Here is a 14,045-nt window from a genome sequence, read left to right as displayed (position 1 = left end):
AATTATCGCCCAATTTCTCTTTTGGACTCGTCATTAAAAATATTGAGTCGCGTGCTTCTGGGAAGATTAGAGTCCTGGGTTGAGGACAATAAAGTCCTATCACCCATTCAGTACGGGTTCCGAAGGGGTATAGGAACCATGGAGCAGTGTGTGAACCTTGAGCTTATCATCGGCAAGTACACAAGAGCAAAGGAAGGGCATTTGTTCATGTGTTTTGCCGATCTAAGCTCGGCGTTTGACCTAGTGGAACACACACTGCTCTGGCCAACATTACTCGCAATGGGCGCACCCCCCGAAATTATTCATTTGCTGGCCAGAATGTACAGTAGCTTATCAAGCAAGGTTAGATTTGGACCAAATGGAGAGTGCACCCCCTTTTTTAAAATAGGTAGAGGGATTAGGCAAGGGTGCGTTTTAGCACCCTTGTTGTTTTCCCTTTTTATAAATCAGGTCGATCAGTCCCTACAAGAGTCCTATGCAGATGCCCCTATGATAAATGGCAAACAAATACCCGTCCTCTTATATGCGGACGACGCGGTCCTGATTTCCAGGACCGCGAATGGGCTCCAAAAGTTAATTGATAAATTCAACGTTTTTATTAAAGGCAGAATGCTCAAAATTAATAAGGGTAAGACTATGACTATGACCTGCGGGAAGAAACTAAAGAAAAGTAAGTCATTTTTCCTTGATGGGGATAAACTTGAGTCTGTGCAACATTTCTGTTACTTAGGCATTACTTTCTCTGGGGACGGGAGATGGGCAAATGAGCAATCTTGCGTAGGCATGAAGATGATTAGAAACACAAACTGCATCTTCAGATTCGCCTCCAAACTAGGGGGGCGTAGAATAAGGGAGATGATTTCCATTTATAACTCCAGGTGCATGTCCTCTGCCCTTTACGGAGCAGGGATATGGGGATATAATTCCCAGATTGCCCTCTCCATTCAGCAGGAAGAAAATAGGTACCTTAAACGCCTATTATGTCTTCCTGCTTCAGCCTCCAATGAAATTATACATAGGGAGTTGGGCATACACCATGCCACAGACTTAATTGCACTACGTCCCCTCTCCCTTTGGCGTTCTATCTGGGCCAAAGACGAAACCAAGTTTACCCAGGAATTAATTTTAGATTGTATTAAACTGGACCAGCACTCAAAAATCCCCTGGCTAAAACACATTTCTTACTGGTATAATTCCCTTTTTGGTCAGGATATTTTTAAAGATACCCCAACAGAATCAATTTTAACGAAGCGTGACCTTAAAACCACCTACATAGATCATGCTGAAGGGATTAGAATGAAGGGGTATGCTACACAAAGTACTTTTAAACTGTACCTGGAATACAATCTAAATACAGGATTTGCATCATATCTTACATTCGTCAGTATTAACTCCCATCGTTTCGTCTTGGCACGCCTGAGGCTGGGTATTGTCCACCATTTGGTGGCCTTCCCTATTACAAAGAAGCCGGGGTCTTGCCCGTGCCCATGCGATGGGAAATCGAAACAGAGTATCTGCCACTTTTTATTATTTTGTAACTTTTATACTGGTTTTAGAAAATTTTATCTAAAACAATTATTTTTAGAATACAGTACGTATGATATAAGAGCTGCAATGCAATTATTGTTTGACCTGTCGTCCCCTAACATATGTTATCGTGTAGCCACTTTTGTCCTTAAATGTATTAGGCACAGGAAATCAATTATTATATGATTCCCGTTGGAAAAGACACCTATTGATCAATTGTGAGCTACTGTCAAACCTTATGCATTTCTCTTATACGTGAACTCTGGTTTTTATCATGATTTTAGACCCTGTATTGACTGTTCCCTTGGCCTTGTTTCCCTCTGGACTTATACCTTTTAAAAAATTTTTGTATATATTTGTTGATAAATATGTAATAGATTTATAGATAATGCACCTTAGTTACTCTTGCATATTTTTGCACATATTATTGCACTTTATGCCCAGTTCAGGCCTTTCTCTGATTGTATACAATTGATGCCAAAATACGTAAGAGAAGTTGTAGACATTGCACTTTAGCTATCCCCTGCATAATTTGCACATTCTATTGCACTTTATGCTCAGTCTAAGCCTCGCCTTGACTGGTACTACCTCACCTAGCAAATTTTGCACTACACTTTAAAAATTGCTGCTAAATACAAACGTCCCCTTTTTTGCATACTTTGCACATATTATTGCACTTTTAGGCCTAGAATAGGTCTCTTGTTTAAGTACCACCTATTTGCATGTTGTATTAAACGTTTACAATGGCTGCTATTTACATGTGGTTATCCTATGTATATTGATGTGATATGTTTTGCATTAATTTGCTAAATTGCTGCTAAATGCTATGTCCAATCCTTGCTTATTTTGCACACACTACTGCACTTTTTGCCCTGTATAGGCCTTTCATTTAGTATTATTCCTCCCGGCATTCCTTGCACCAAACGTGTAAACTGACGCTATATTTAGTGATTATTTTCTTTTCCAGATTTTATCTTGATTACCTGTACTAATGTAATTGTTTTAGCATGTTTCATCATTCTTTATAAAAGTGACTTCAATTGTATTTATGAATGTTGCTATATGGTTGTATCTATACAAACCGAATAAAGCATTTTGAAACGATTCCGTTCTGGGAAGGACATGGCTTTTGTAGTTCGGACTGGACTGTTCCCATGGGGCACAGGGTCAGAGCTGATTTGCATATCGCCATTGTCTAACCCAGGGTGGTGTGGAGTGCAAAAAAACGATGGATTTGGGCCCAGATCTTTGGACTGGGGTGAATGTGTGACATTGATCCACATTCTGTCCATCACCTGTTTTGTTTGCAATTGCCGCCATAAGTGCGCTGGGGATGCTCAGACGTGGGTCCCAGGCACTCCACACCACTGGAGTCAAGCTAGCCGGGCTGATGAGAGGTGTTACCTCGAAACCGGTCCGGTCCTCGGATGATTGATTCCGTTCTGGGAAGGACATGGCTTTTGTAGTTCGGACTGGACTGTTCCCATGGGGCACAGGGTCAGAGCTGATTTGCATATCGCCATTGTCTAACCCAGGGTGGTGTGGAGTGCAAAAAAACGATGGATTTGGGCCCAGATCTTTGGACTGGGGTGAATGTGTGACATTGATCCACATTCTGTCCATCACCTGTTTTGTTTGCAACTTTTAGAAAGTTAGCATTTGCTTGCCTAACCTTTTCAGCCCGCCTCTGCTCTTATGTATATCTGCTGTCTGGGTTCTGTGAGTGACAGGGCTAGGGATTACAGGTGGTGAATAGAGGGATTACGCCAGGATGGGTGGGGGGAGTTCCCCTTGACTTTGAATAGGGCTGTGCTCTGCCACCACAATGCTGGCTCCGCCTCCTGGGGAGCGACTGATGACTCTGCCCTGCACCTGGTCCAGGAAGAGGGAAGACTGTCAACAGAGTGCTCCTGACTATACTTGTCATCACAATGCTGTATCAAACTCCTGCGGAGCGTCTGATGTCCCTGCCCTGCATACTGAAAGGAGAAGCCAGGGCCTGTAAAACAAAGTGCTCAGAGACTTACTGGATTAGGCAAAAGCCCCCCTGGCCTGCGAGAACAAAAGAAATGGTGTATAAAAGTAGGAGCCCTGCTTCTAAGAAATCAGATCCTGTTGACGCCAAGAAGAAACTCTGCCCGAAAAGAAGGACCTGGGAAAGCTGCATGGAGGACTACTGTCTCTAATCCTGGGAGACTGGCCTGTGGTGGGTGCCTTGCTGCAAGAAGGAGAGAGGAAGAAAAGACTGAAAGAGTTTTTAATTTAACTTGTGCATCTTGACAATCTCCAAGGGCTTGCTGGTGAACTTGCCCCCTGAACTGCGCCCCAGGAACATTGGGCGCTATCCCCTGGAAGGAAGAACTGTACTGCCTGTGCCTGCAACGCTGATCTAGGAAGGTTGAGTGCGCTGGGAATTCTCATCACGCACTCAGAGAACCTGTGCACCCTGGTCCCCCGAGCAACTCGAGTTCTGCCCAGCCGCACCGCACTCCGCACTGTAAAGACCAGCCCCCCGCTGGCCTGAGCATCGTGATTGAGGCTAAGCCGAGCCGTAACTCGCAACGTAAGCTGAGACCCGTCCGGTCCAAGCGCCGTGATTTTCTGGCCTCGAGCCATAGCTCGCACAGCAACAACGGACTTTGCCCTTGTTTCCAGTCCGCAGATCAACGCACTGCTGAAGCACACGAGGCTGTTAAAGTGAACAGCTGCGGCGCGTACTGTGGCCTGGTACATCCTGGATCTGCAAATCGTACTGCCACTCGCACCACCTGCAGCCGCTCCACCTCCAGGGGAGAGGCGTACTCTGCGGGTCCCTATGCCCCCACAACGCACAGTTGACCCAGGAGTAACGCGCCTACATCAGCCTCGAGCCGTAGCTCGCAGCGCGCCAGTGAAGACATCGTGACGTGGGAGGATTGACCCCCACTGCCGTTCGCCTCGAACCCCCCACAGGAGAAAGGTACTTTGCCCGTGTTTTGTGCGCAGCTCTCAGGACTGAGGAGTCCGTGAGGTGCGCACCCATTGCGAGAACTTGTGTCCCAGCGCGGTGTGCAACATACCAGTGAGAGTCTTCCAGCCTATCTCACTATCGTACGAGTCGCATAGCTGCCCTACGCCTCGTCTGCCTCACTCCCGCTGTACGCATGGTACGCGAGACGCGGGCCCTTCCTACATTTACTGTGCGAGACGTACCAAAGCACTTCGGAGCGCACCAGCTTGCACAAAAGGAGTCAGCACGTCGTAAACATTGCCTGGATTATTGTGGGGTCAATGTTAAGTACTGCAGAGTCATTTTAGAACCAGTGACACTGTTTTAAAGACTGCACCTGACCTTTAAAAACTGTGGCCTCATTTCAAAAGTAACTGGAACCGTTTTGAAGCACAAAGTGTGCAATACAAGTCTGCTTGAGAGTTTTAAATATAAAAGTATATTTTTTACTAAACAACCTGTCTTGTGTCTCTGTGTGGTGGGTTGACGGGTCATTGTGTGTGTTACTTCAAATGCTTAACCATATGTGCTCTGGAGTTTAGCCTTGTCTGCTCGTGCCACGCCACCTAGAGGGTGAGCAGGGTTTTTTTCTCAGAGTAAGTCCTTTGCCCTGACTTAGAGAGAGGGTCCCTGCTTGTCACAAGTGAATACTTGCGCCAACCAGAGACCCCCAATTCTAACAATACACATATTCCTTATTCCTTTTTAACACCAATGTTCAGCCTTTGATTGCGTTATCAGTCATGGACCATCGAGGCAGCCCCTTCACACATGTTAAAGTGCATTTACTCTTATGTTTGCTGTTTTCAATGTGCGCTGTTAACAGGGAACAGATGCCAGCTTTGGGTGATTTTTCTGCTGAGATATTAAAATAGTAGTCAAGCAGATTAAAAAACAGCCGGGTGCCATCTCTATAGGCTGGTTCTGGTTGCTGCATCTGGGGCCAGATTGGCTTGGACTGACTGGGTTGCATAGATATGGTGTTAGCATGCACCGACTGGGCAGGGACAGGATGTTTCTGTTGAGGGTTGGACTGGGCAGGGTCACACTGGTTCTGGTGGATACGAATGGAGCTAGAATGAAATTCAGCTGCCTGGGATGGCTTGGAAGGAAGTAAGGGGGTTAGAGTGCATTGAGCCAAGATGGATTTGCTGGAAATGTGCAGGGTTCCAACACACTGGGCTGGCCGGGCTGTTGCTGATCCTGTCAATGGAGATAGGATGCACTGAGTGGGTCAGGCTACTTTTGATTGGCTGTTAAAGGTGTTAAAAGGGACAATATTGTCTGGTTAGTTCTCCTCATTGCTCAAAAGGTGGTAACTTGTGATATTTAACTCTCATTATGGACTGATCATTATATGTTTCCCTCATCTTCGTTGCTTGATTTGGCTCGCGATAAAGTCACTCATAGTTGTTGAAATGTCACTCATAAGTACACTGATTTTAAGAAAATGCACACATAAGCAATCTGAAACCTGGGCAGCAATGTGTTTGTTTATTCTGGGTGTCTCCCTGGGGCCCCTGCATTATGTCTGCCTGGGGACATTTCATGATGTCTGACTGTTTCTTGTATTCTGCTCCTGTTTATGTTTGTTTATTTGGGTGTCTGCCTGGGCCCCTGTATGATATCGGACTGTTTCTTGTATTCTGCTCCAGTGTATGCTTGTTTGTTTTGGGTGTCTGTCCGGGGCCCCTGCAAGATGGAGGACTCTTTCGTGTATTGTGCTCCTGTGTATGCTTGTTTATTTTGGGGGTCTCACTGCGGTCCCTGCTTGCTGACTGTTTCTTATATTCTGCTCCTATGTATATTTCTTTATTTTGGGTATCTGGCTGGGGCCCCGAAATTATGTCAGATTGTTTCTTGTACTTTGCTCCCTCCTGGGTATGTTTGTTTATTGTAGGTGTCTGTCTGGAGCACCTGCATGATGTCTGGCTGTTTATTGTATTCTGTTCCTGTGTATGTTTGTTTATTTTAGGTGTCTGACTGAGGACCCTGCAATATGTCTGGTTGGGCCACTGCATTATGTCTACCTGCGGGCCCTGCATTCTGTCTGCCTGGGGCCCCTGTATTATGTCTGCCTGGGGCCCCTGCATTATGTCTGCTTGGGGCCCCTGCAAAATGTCTGACTGGGACCCTGCATTCTGTCTGCCTGGGGCCCCTGCATTATGTATGCCTGGGGCCCCTGCATTCTGTCTGCCTGGGGCCCCTGCAAAATATCTGCCAGGGGCCCCTGCATTATGTCTGCCTGGGGCCCCTGCATTATGTCTGCCTGGGGCCCATGCATTATGTCTGCCTGGGTCCCCTGCAAAATGTCTGCCTGGGCCCCTGCATGATGTCTGTCTGTTCATTGTATTTCTTCTCCTGTGTATAATCTCCTCTCCATTATCTCATCCTTCTGTTTTCATCTCTCTTGACAGACATCCAGCCATGCCGAGTAATCCACCAATGATGAAAGCAGGAGCACCTGCGCAGGAACAATAAATAGTTAGGAGCACTGATGTTTTTATCGTGACTCCGAATTTCATGATTGCTTTGCGGGTTCTATCAGTTGACTTGTTAATTCAACTCTGCATTTCATGATTATTTTATGTTATTAAAAGTGTCTTGCTCGCTGCTTCTTGTTGGGATTGTTATAAAATGTGGCACAGCTCTGGGAGACTCTTATAATTCTGCAGGACGTTGACACCTGGACTTCAGAACTAACAGATTATTATAGGGAAATCCGTGGACCTGCTACCTGCCCATGGTGCAGTCAATAGATGCAGGGATAGAGCTCCTTTTGTTACACCCGACAGAGACTGGGGCAGGAGCAGGGAGTTTAGAAATGTGGATCTGAGGAGTTCTGTGAAGGGAAGCAGCTGACTCAATAAGAAAGACCCCACACCTTTGGATACAATAAACAAAATCAAATTTGGACCCCCCCACTCTGCCCCCACATCATGGAGACCCTTGCCACCACTCTTCTTCCACTATCACTGCTTGTTTAACCCCCTTACCCCCTCAGTGCTTCAACTTTATCATCAGAAAACAGTACAGGTCACGCCCATTTTTTAATAAACCTAATTGCGTTCCCCTGAACTCTGTAAACTGCAGACCCCTATCATTTCTCCCCTACCGAAGTATAAACTAGGAAACCATAGTAGATAAACAGCTCTCCTTCTGCTTGGAAACTACTGCCCTCCTATACACTTCCCGATTGAGTTTTAGAGCTTCACATAGTACAGAAGCCGCACTGATGGCGGTACTGGACACCAGTGGACTCTCCCTCGACGACGGTCTTGTTTCCGTGTTTGTGCTGCTCGCCTTACCTGCAGCATTCAACACCTTCTCTCATTCCATCAGGATTCAGAGGCTTACAGAGATTGGGGACTGGGAAATCTCTAGGGTGGCTCCCAAATATCCTGAGCGATGGGACCCAGACAACACACGTGGGAAAATTTAAATCTTGAGGCTTTTCCCCAGACAAAGAGGAACTAAGGGCTCCTCGCTGAACCCGATGCTCTTTCATATATATGGAGCCCGACTAGATTGAGTGGTAAGGTCTTGTAACTTCGATGCAATCTCATACGCAGAAGACACACAATAGATCAGCTCCATGGGTCGGACCCCGAATCCACAAACCACAGATTTGGAGAAACACTTTCCTGGATATCCCAAAAATGCCTACAGTTGAACAGCGACAAAGGCACTTACTCATTTTGATATTCATAGAAGGCACTTACTCATCAATTAGTAAGTGCCTTCTGTGAATACCAAAAGGAGTAAGTGCCTTCTGTGAATACCAAAATGAGTAACTGCCTTATGTGAATACCAAAATGAGTAACTGCCTTCTGTGAATACCAAAATGAGTAAGTACCTTCTGTGAATACCAAAATGGTAGTAAGTTTAGGATTTTGTCTTAAACTAGTTCTGTGAACCAGGCCCTAAATCTTCAAACTCTTGTGCCTGGTGCGTAAACCCTATCCGGTGAGGGACCTGCAAATCTGCAAAACAAACTCCTCCTTATCTTCCTACCAGAAATCTGAGATTGAAAGAGCAGCTGCTGCTTCGTATTCAAGTTGCCAAATACGGCGACAATCTTTTCTTGTATCGGCTCACATCAGTGGAATGAACCCCTCTGCCCATCTGTGCATCCCCTGACTTTGGCTGCTTCAAATAGCTCCTCAAAACTGGCTTTTTGTTTAATACATTGATAGTCCATTCCTCTTCTTCACCTGGATTGTGCTCCAACGACTAGATACCCCTTCGGCGGTGATTCGCTGTGCTATATTAAGTGTTTACAACATAACGTAACATAACCTTGGTCCCTAAAATAAAGTGAGTGCATCCTTTGGGCGGCAGGTCCTGAGAACCCATTGCCTTAAGTTCCTACTGGTTTCCGGTTTGTTTCTTCCATCCCCTTTTTCTGAGATAAAAACACTGATTTCCTTTAAAAGGACTAGATCCCTCACCACCCTTAGAGTGGTAAGGTTTATGAATGCCCAAATATGTCTGTCTTTCTGGGCACCTCCCCCATCTTGGCAGATATTTATGCCTCTGTGAGAAGATTTCCAAACCCAGACATTTCTGTCGGGATATCTGCTGTGAAAGCTACTTGGGAGTGCATGGATCAGTGCCATGGGTTTGCACCTGTAGAGGATGGTGTGTGTGCCAGTAAGTGCCTGATTGCAAGTTCTCTATTATTAAATGATAATAATCACAGATTTGAGGTAATTGTTGGGAAAATCCACAACAGCGTTGTCCAAAGTTGGAAATGAACAACACTCTGGCCATCTTTAATATCTCAGAGTTCCTTCCTTGATGTCTGCTGCATCCTCCCTCCACAGCCACACCACAGCTCTCTCATTCCCAGAGTCCTTTGAGTCACTGCTGACAATGGCTCTCCAGCACCTTCCAAGAAAAACCCAGTGTGATTGGTGTGTATTGATTACATAGTGCTCGGAAGCCAATAACTGGTTATTCCCATGAGATGCTTTTCCCCGTAGACAGAATTCTATGCTTGCTGCCACAAATATAATTACATTGTGACTAAATATAATAAAAATTCATGTTTTTCAATAAAACTGATTGTGCCCTCTCTTGTGTGTCCGTCATTTGTTTCAAGCATGTAAATTGGTTGTCAAGTGTGACCCTAGCTGTGGTGCAAGGAAGCCTGGTATTGAACAGCCTGGTTTAAAAGTCTAGGACGGGGGCAGTGGGAGAGGGAAGCAAGATTTGTTTTCAATATAAATAGGGTTAAAGGAACATTATAGCTAGGTGACAATTTCAGTGACAAAGTAACATTTTAAACTAAAAAAAACTGAAAGTCACCAACAGTTATCTCAAGTAACTATAACTTGCGTCCTCTCCACGCACAGTTTTGTCATCAATTACGTAAATACAGATAAAGTTATATATGATAATTCCTAACTATAACCTGCCTGAAACCTATGTTTTTTTCAGGGAATTTCAAAGGTTTTTTTAAATGTCAATATCTAACTTTAATATCCCTATAACCTATAGTGTTTTTAAGTACATTTTAAAAATACGTGTATACTTTTTATAGTGAAAACAAACTTAACAGTAGTGTTTTATAACTTATAATTATAGCTCCAGGTTTTATGGTATTTATTTTTTGTGCATTTCCATCTGTATTTATCCATATTTTTGAAAAATAATTATATCTGTATTCATCCATATATATTTCAGATTTTGTAAAAAATGAATCTGAAATGAGTCTTTTTCCACACTTATTTTACTGATAAATATGCACTCATGGCTGAAAGACTCACCGTTTTCACTCATCTAAACACTCTTACACTATAAACTATAAACAACCTTCACATTAAAATGTGCAAGTTTTCCTATACGAGCATATATATTGCTCTTTAAGGCTCTTTACTAAAAGTCTTTTATTGTTTTTACCCTTTTACTTTTAGAACGACAGACCTATTTGCCTAGTACTCATCATTGACAGCATTTAGAATCGCTCACGGTTGAATAAAAGCATTGGATGGGCAGGGAAGATAACGCAAGCTACGTCCCTGTGGGATGCAGAGAAATCAGGCACGTAGAGAAAATCAAAGGGCTTTGAGAGCTGGGACTTGATTGGGATCTCCTGAGTGGGTGATTTATGGACAAAAGGTGGGGTGATTCTCTTTGCACAGTTACAAAAAGAGTACGAAATGGCTGAGAGAGAAACATTCTGTTACTTGCAGGTCAAACATGGACTATATTCGGCCATTTCAAAAGGTGAGTCACTCCCTGAGTCCTCTCCACTTGAAGATAGGATCCTGCACGAAAACATGTTCAAAAAAGCGATTTCAATGACATATTAAAAATGAGTCAATGACATGCCCGAGCCCCTCCTACAGCTCCGAAGTCACTGGGAGAAAGTTGTGGTAGAGCTGGAGGATGACGATTGGCAGGATGCCCTCACATCTGCCAAATAGATAGCAATTTTGTCTTGGTTGAGGCTACTACAACTCAAAATACTACAGAGAGCTCACTTGTCAAGTACCACCCTGGTGAAGAGGGGCTACAGAGAGGACCCTGGGTGTAGTAGAGGATGTAGCCAGGAAGACAGCTTTATTCATACCATCTGGGAATGCGCTTACATCCAACGATACTGGGCGGAGGCAAGAGTGATGGGAAAACAAGTAGAGCCCAAGATAAAATTATTTCTTTTAAATGTGTGGGATCCCACTGACTTGACTGGGAAAGAGAAATCCAGGGTGAGGTTAGGGATGAGAGAGGCTAAGCGAAAAATGGCAGAACTGCTGAAAGCTCGTGATGCACCAACACTTGGTGCATGGAAGAAGGAAATCGACTGGTCCACGGTAATGGAAAAAACTGTATATGAGTCACAAGACCTGAGGTAAATGGAACGAATAAAGAGGGAATATTTGTGAGCCCCCACAGGCAACACAGCATCCTGAATCAGATATAGACTAAAATAAATAAATAAATAAATATTTGAGCAATGTATAATGATTAATGCAGATTTTAATTAGATTTGCTGCACCCTTTCCAATTTCTCCATATAGCCATACAACCAGAATCCCATAGCCCCTTCTAACAAGCTCAAGGCTGGATTTCAGACCATCCATAAGAAAATGCTGTGAAGAAGCGATCTGAACTAGATAGTTGACTTCAACCGCAATGCCTCTTTTTAGCGGTGTCCTATTTAGTTTATAAGATCCTATTGCTAGTGTTGATGAACTGCATTTGAAACATACTCAGGAATTTCACAAGAATGAAAGGTCATCAGGAAAGGTGTTTTGAATATAAACACCAATACGCATGTTATAATGGTCCGCAGTACTTTCTCAAACTTTTGCGTAAATACAGCGGCCACAGTTGTCACCAAGTTAAAATGCTATATAACTTTGAGAAATACTTACCCTACTTATCTGTACTATGCAAAAGGATCATCTACACACCATGATCTTTACTCCAGCCACATCAGTGCAGGCGTTTTTGGTGTACATACAACACAGAAGTCAATGGAAAATGCATTGGTGGAAATCCCTGTTTTGGGACCATGGTTTTTTCTCTCACCCGCTTAACGAATTACCACAAAACTTGCCTGTTAGACGGGGACCTAGCGGGTCGGCCGAGTACAGGGGGAGAGGCCTCCGGTGAGGACCGTCTCCAGCGATCGTACAGACAAGTAACTTCCCCCCCACAAAATGGACACCACACAAAGATGCGATCTGCACACTTTATATAGGATTCTTGAGGCAAGGTTATCAACGATACAGTGGGGGCAGGACACGAGTATCCTCCCACTTCTAGTCTCTGTAGGGTAAGGGGTAGCGGGACAGTCTTGGTACCGGTCCGGTACAAGGGCGGCCAGAAGGAGCTCACAATCCTCGAGCTCGGAGGTCTGAAAGGCAAGGCCGCGGCTACGCCAGCAGGCTAGGATGAAAAGTCTCGACAAGGAGGGCCACGGCAGCGCCAGCAGGCTAGGACGATGGTTCTCGGTACGGAGGGCCGCGGCAGCGCCAGCAGGCTACGATGATGACTTCTTTGCAGAGGGGCCGCGGCAGCGCCAACAGGCAAGAGCGATGGTTCACAAGAATGGGCCGCGGCAGCGCCAGCAGGTCCAGACGAAGATGGACGTTGCAGAGGGCCACGGCAGCGCCAGCAGGCTTCGGAGGTGGTTCACAAGGCAAGGCTGCGGCAGCGCCAGCAGTCCGTCAGGGATGAGTTCTTCAAGGTGTCTCTCGACTCCAGGATACAACTGCCTTCCTGCTCTGGAGCTGCCCCAGTTATAGGTCTGGCCTCCTTTGATGTCCGGACCCTCGCGCTTGGAGGTCGGGAGGTCCGGCATGAGGGAGTCCAGACACCCAGCAGGGGGGTGGAGCCAGCGCCCGGGGAGACCGGGGGCGATCGGCACCTGGAGGGGGAGAGACATCGACACTCCTCTCTCCCATTGACCTGCCAAGTGGTTTCTTCACCTCCTGGGTGGATGGTGGTGCCTCGATGTTGGGGCCTGGCCAGGCCCAGGGTTGGGGTCGAGCTGAGGCCACGCGGCCTCGTGGTGCAGTGTCCAAGATGGCGGCTGGGCCGGGGCAATGGTGCTGACAGGGGCCCCGGACAGCCGATGCTGGGATGTTCGGGAGCAGGCGTCTCGTTGGGGACGGGTTGCGGGTTGCTTCGGTGGGTTGCCGGGGTGGTTCTTCTGGGGACACCAGGAGAGCCGGCGTCCGGGCCTTATCATGCGGGGAGGGAGCGGGCCCTTCACGAGGCCTGTCCAACATTGCCAATAACAGTCAATTACGCTATAGGCTAGGAAAGTATTGTGGAGATTGGTCAAATGGGAGCAAAGTTATTAGAAAGCAAAACTCTAAGGAATTCCTATCTTTGGGATTCCTAACTAGTACTACAAAGTGGCTCCTGGCACTCTGATAATTATATCTATATGTATATATCTATATCTATCAATTTTTGTCGTTTTTTGGGAGGTTAGGCCCTAGCCCTCTTTCCTTTTTTTTGGCCTGTTCCGGGGGTAATCCCAAGTCCCTCTTTTAAATAAAAAAAAACTGCCTTTACCCCTACCTGCGCCTGAATCCTAAAATCCCCCTTATCGTCCTTTACCTCTATCCATCCCTTGACCCTAAAATCACCCTTTACCTCATCCAACCTATTCACCCTAATCTTACCCTTACCCTCACCTCCATTTACCTCTAGCAATCCTAACCTTAATATATCCCCTAACTCCCTTTACCTCTTCCAACCTCTTCACACCACACTTACCCATTAACTCTAAAATCACCCTTACCTCCACTGACACATTAACCCTAAAATCACCTTTAGCTCAATCCCTCTACCTACTCAATGACCCTAAAAACACCCTTACCCTCCTTTCCCACTATACACCTTGTAACCAAATAAATGTCCCTTAACCCCTTTGCCTCTACTTACATCTTTAACCTGCTTTGTCCTTTAAAATAACATAATGCTATTTAAAACATATATACTTACCTGTGAAGTAAAGTACCGAGCGGTAAAGGATCGATGGAAATAGTAAAAATCTATTGGCATA

General features: G+C 45.5%; 1 protein-coding gene across 1 annotated transcript in view; it reads left to right on the top strand.

Moving 5' to 3' along the window:
* The window catches only part of LOC147725829 (uncharacterized), a 278,179-nt gene extending 271,178 nt beyond the window's left edge, over positions 1–7,001 (top strand). Inside the window, exon 7 of the mRNA XM_086963363.1 lies at positions 6,934–7,001. The gene's annotated coding sequence lies outside the window, so the exon portion shown is untranslated. The remainder of the gene's footprint in view (positions 1–6,933) is intronic.
* Positions 7,002–14,045: the final 7,044 nt, after the last annotated feature.

This window comes from Lissotriton vulgaris, chromosome 3_1 (assembly GCF_964263255.1).
Source record: "Lissotriton vulgaris chromosome 3_1, aLisVul1.2, whole genome shotgun sequence".
Lineage (NCBI taxonomy): Eukaryota > Metazoa > Chordata > Amphibia > Caudata > Salamandridae > Lissotriton > Lissotriton vulgaris.
The sequence above is the reverse complement of the archived record's forward strand: the minus strand, read 5'-3'. Positions and strand labels throughout refer to the sequence as shown.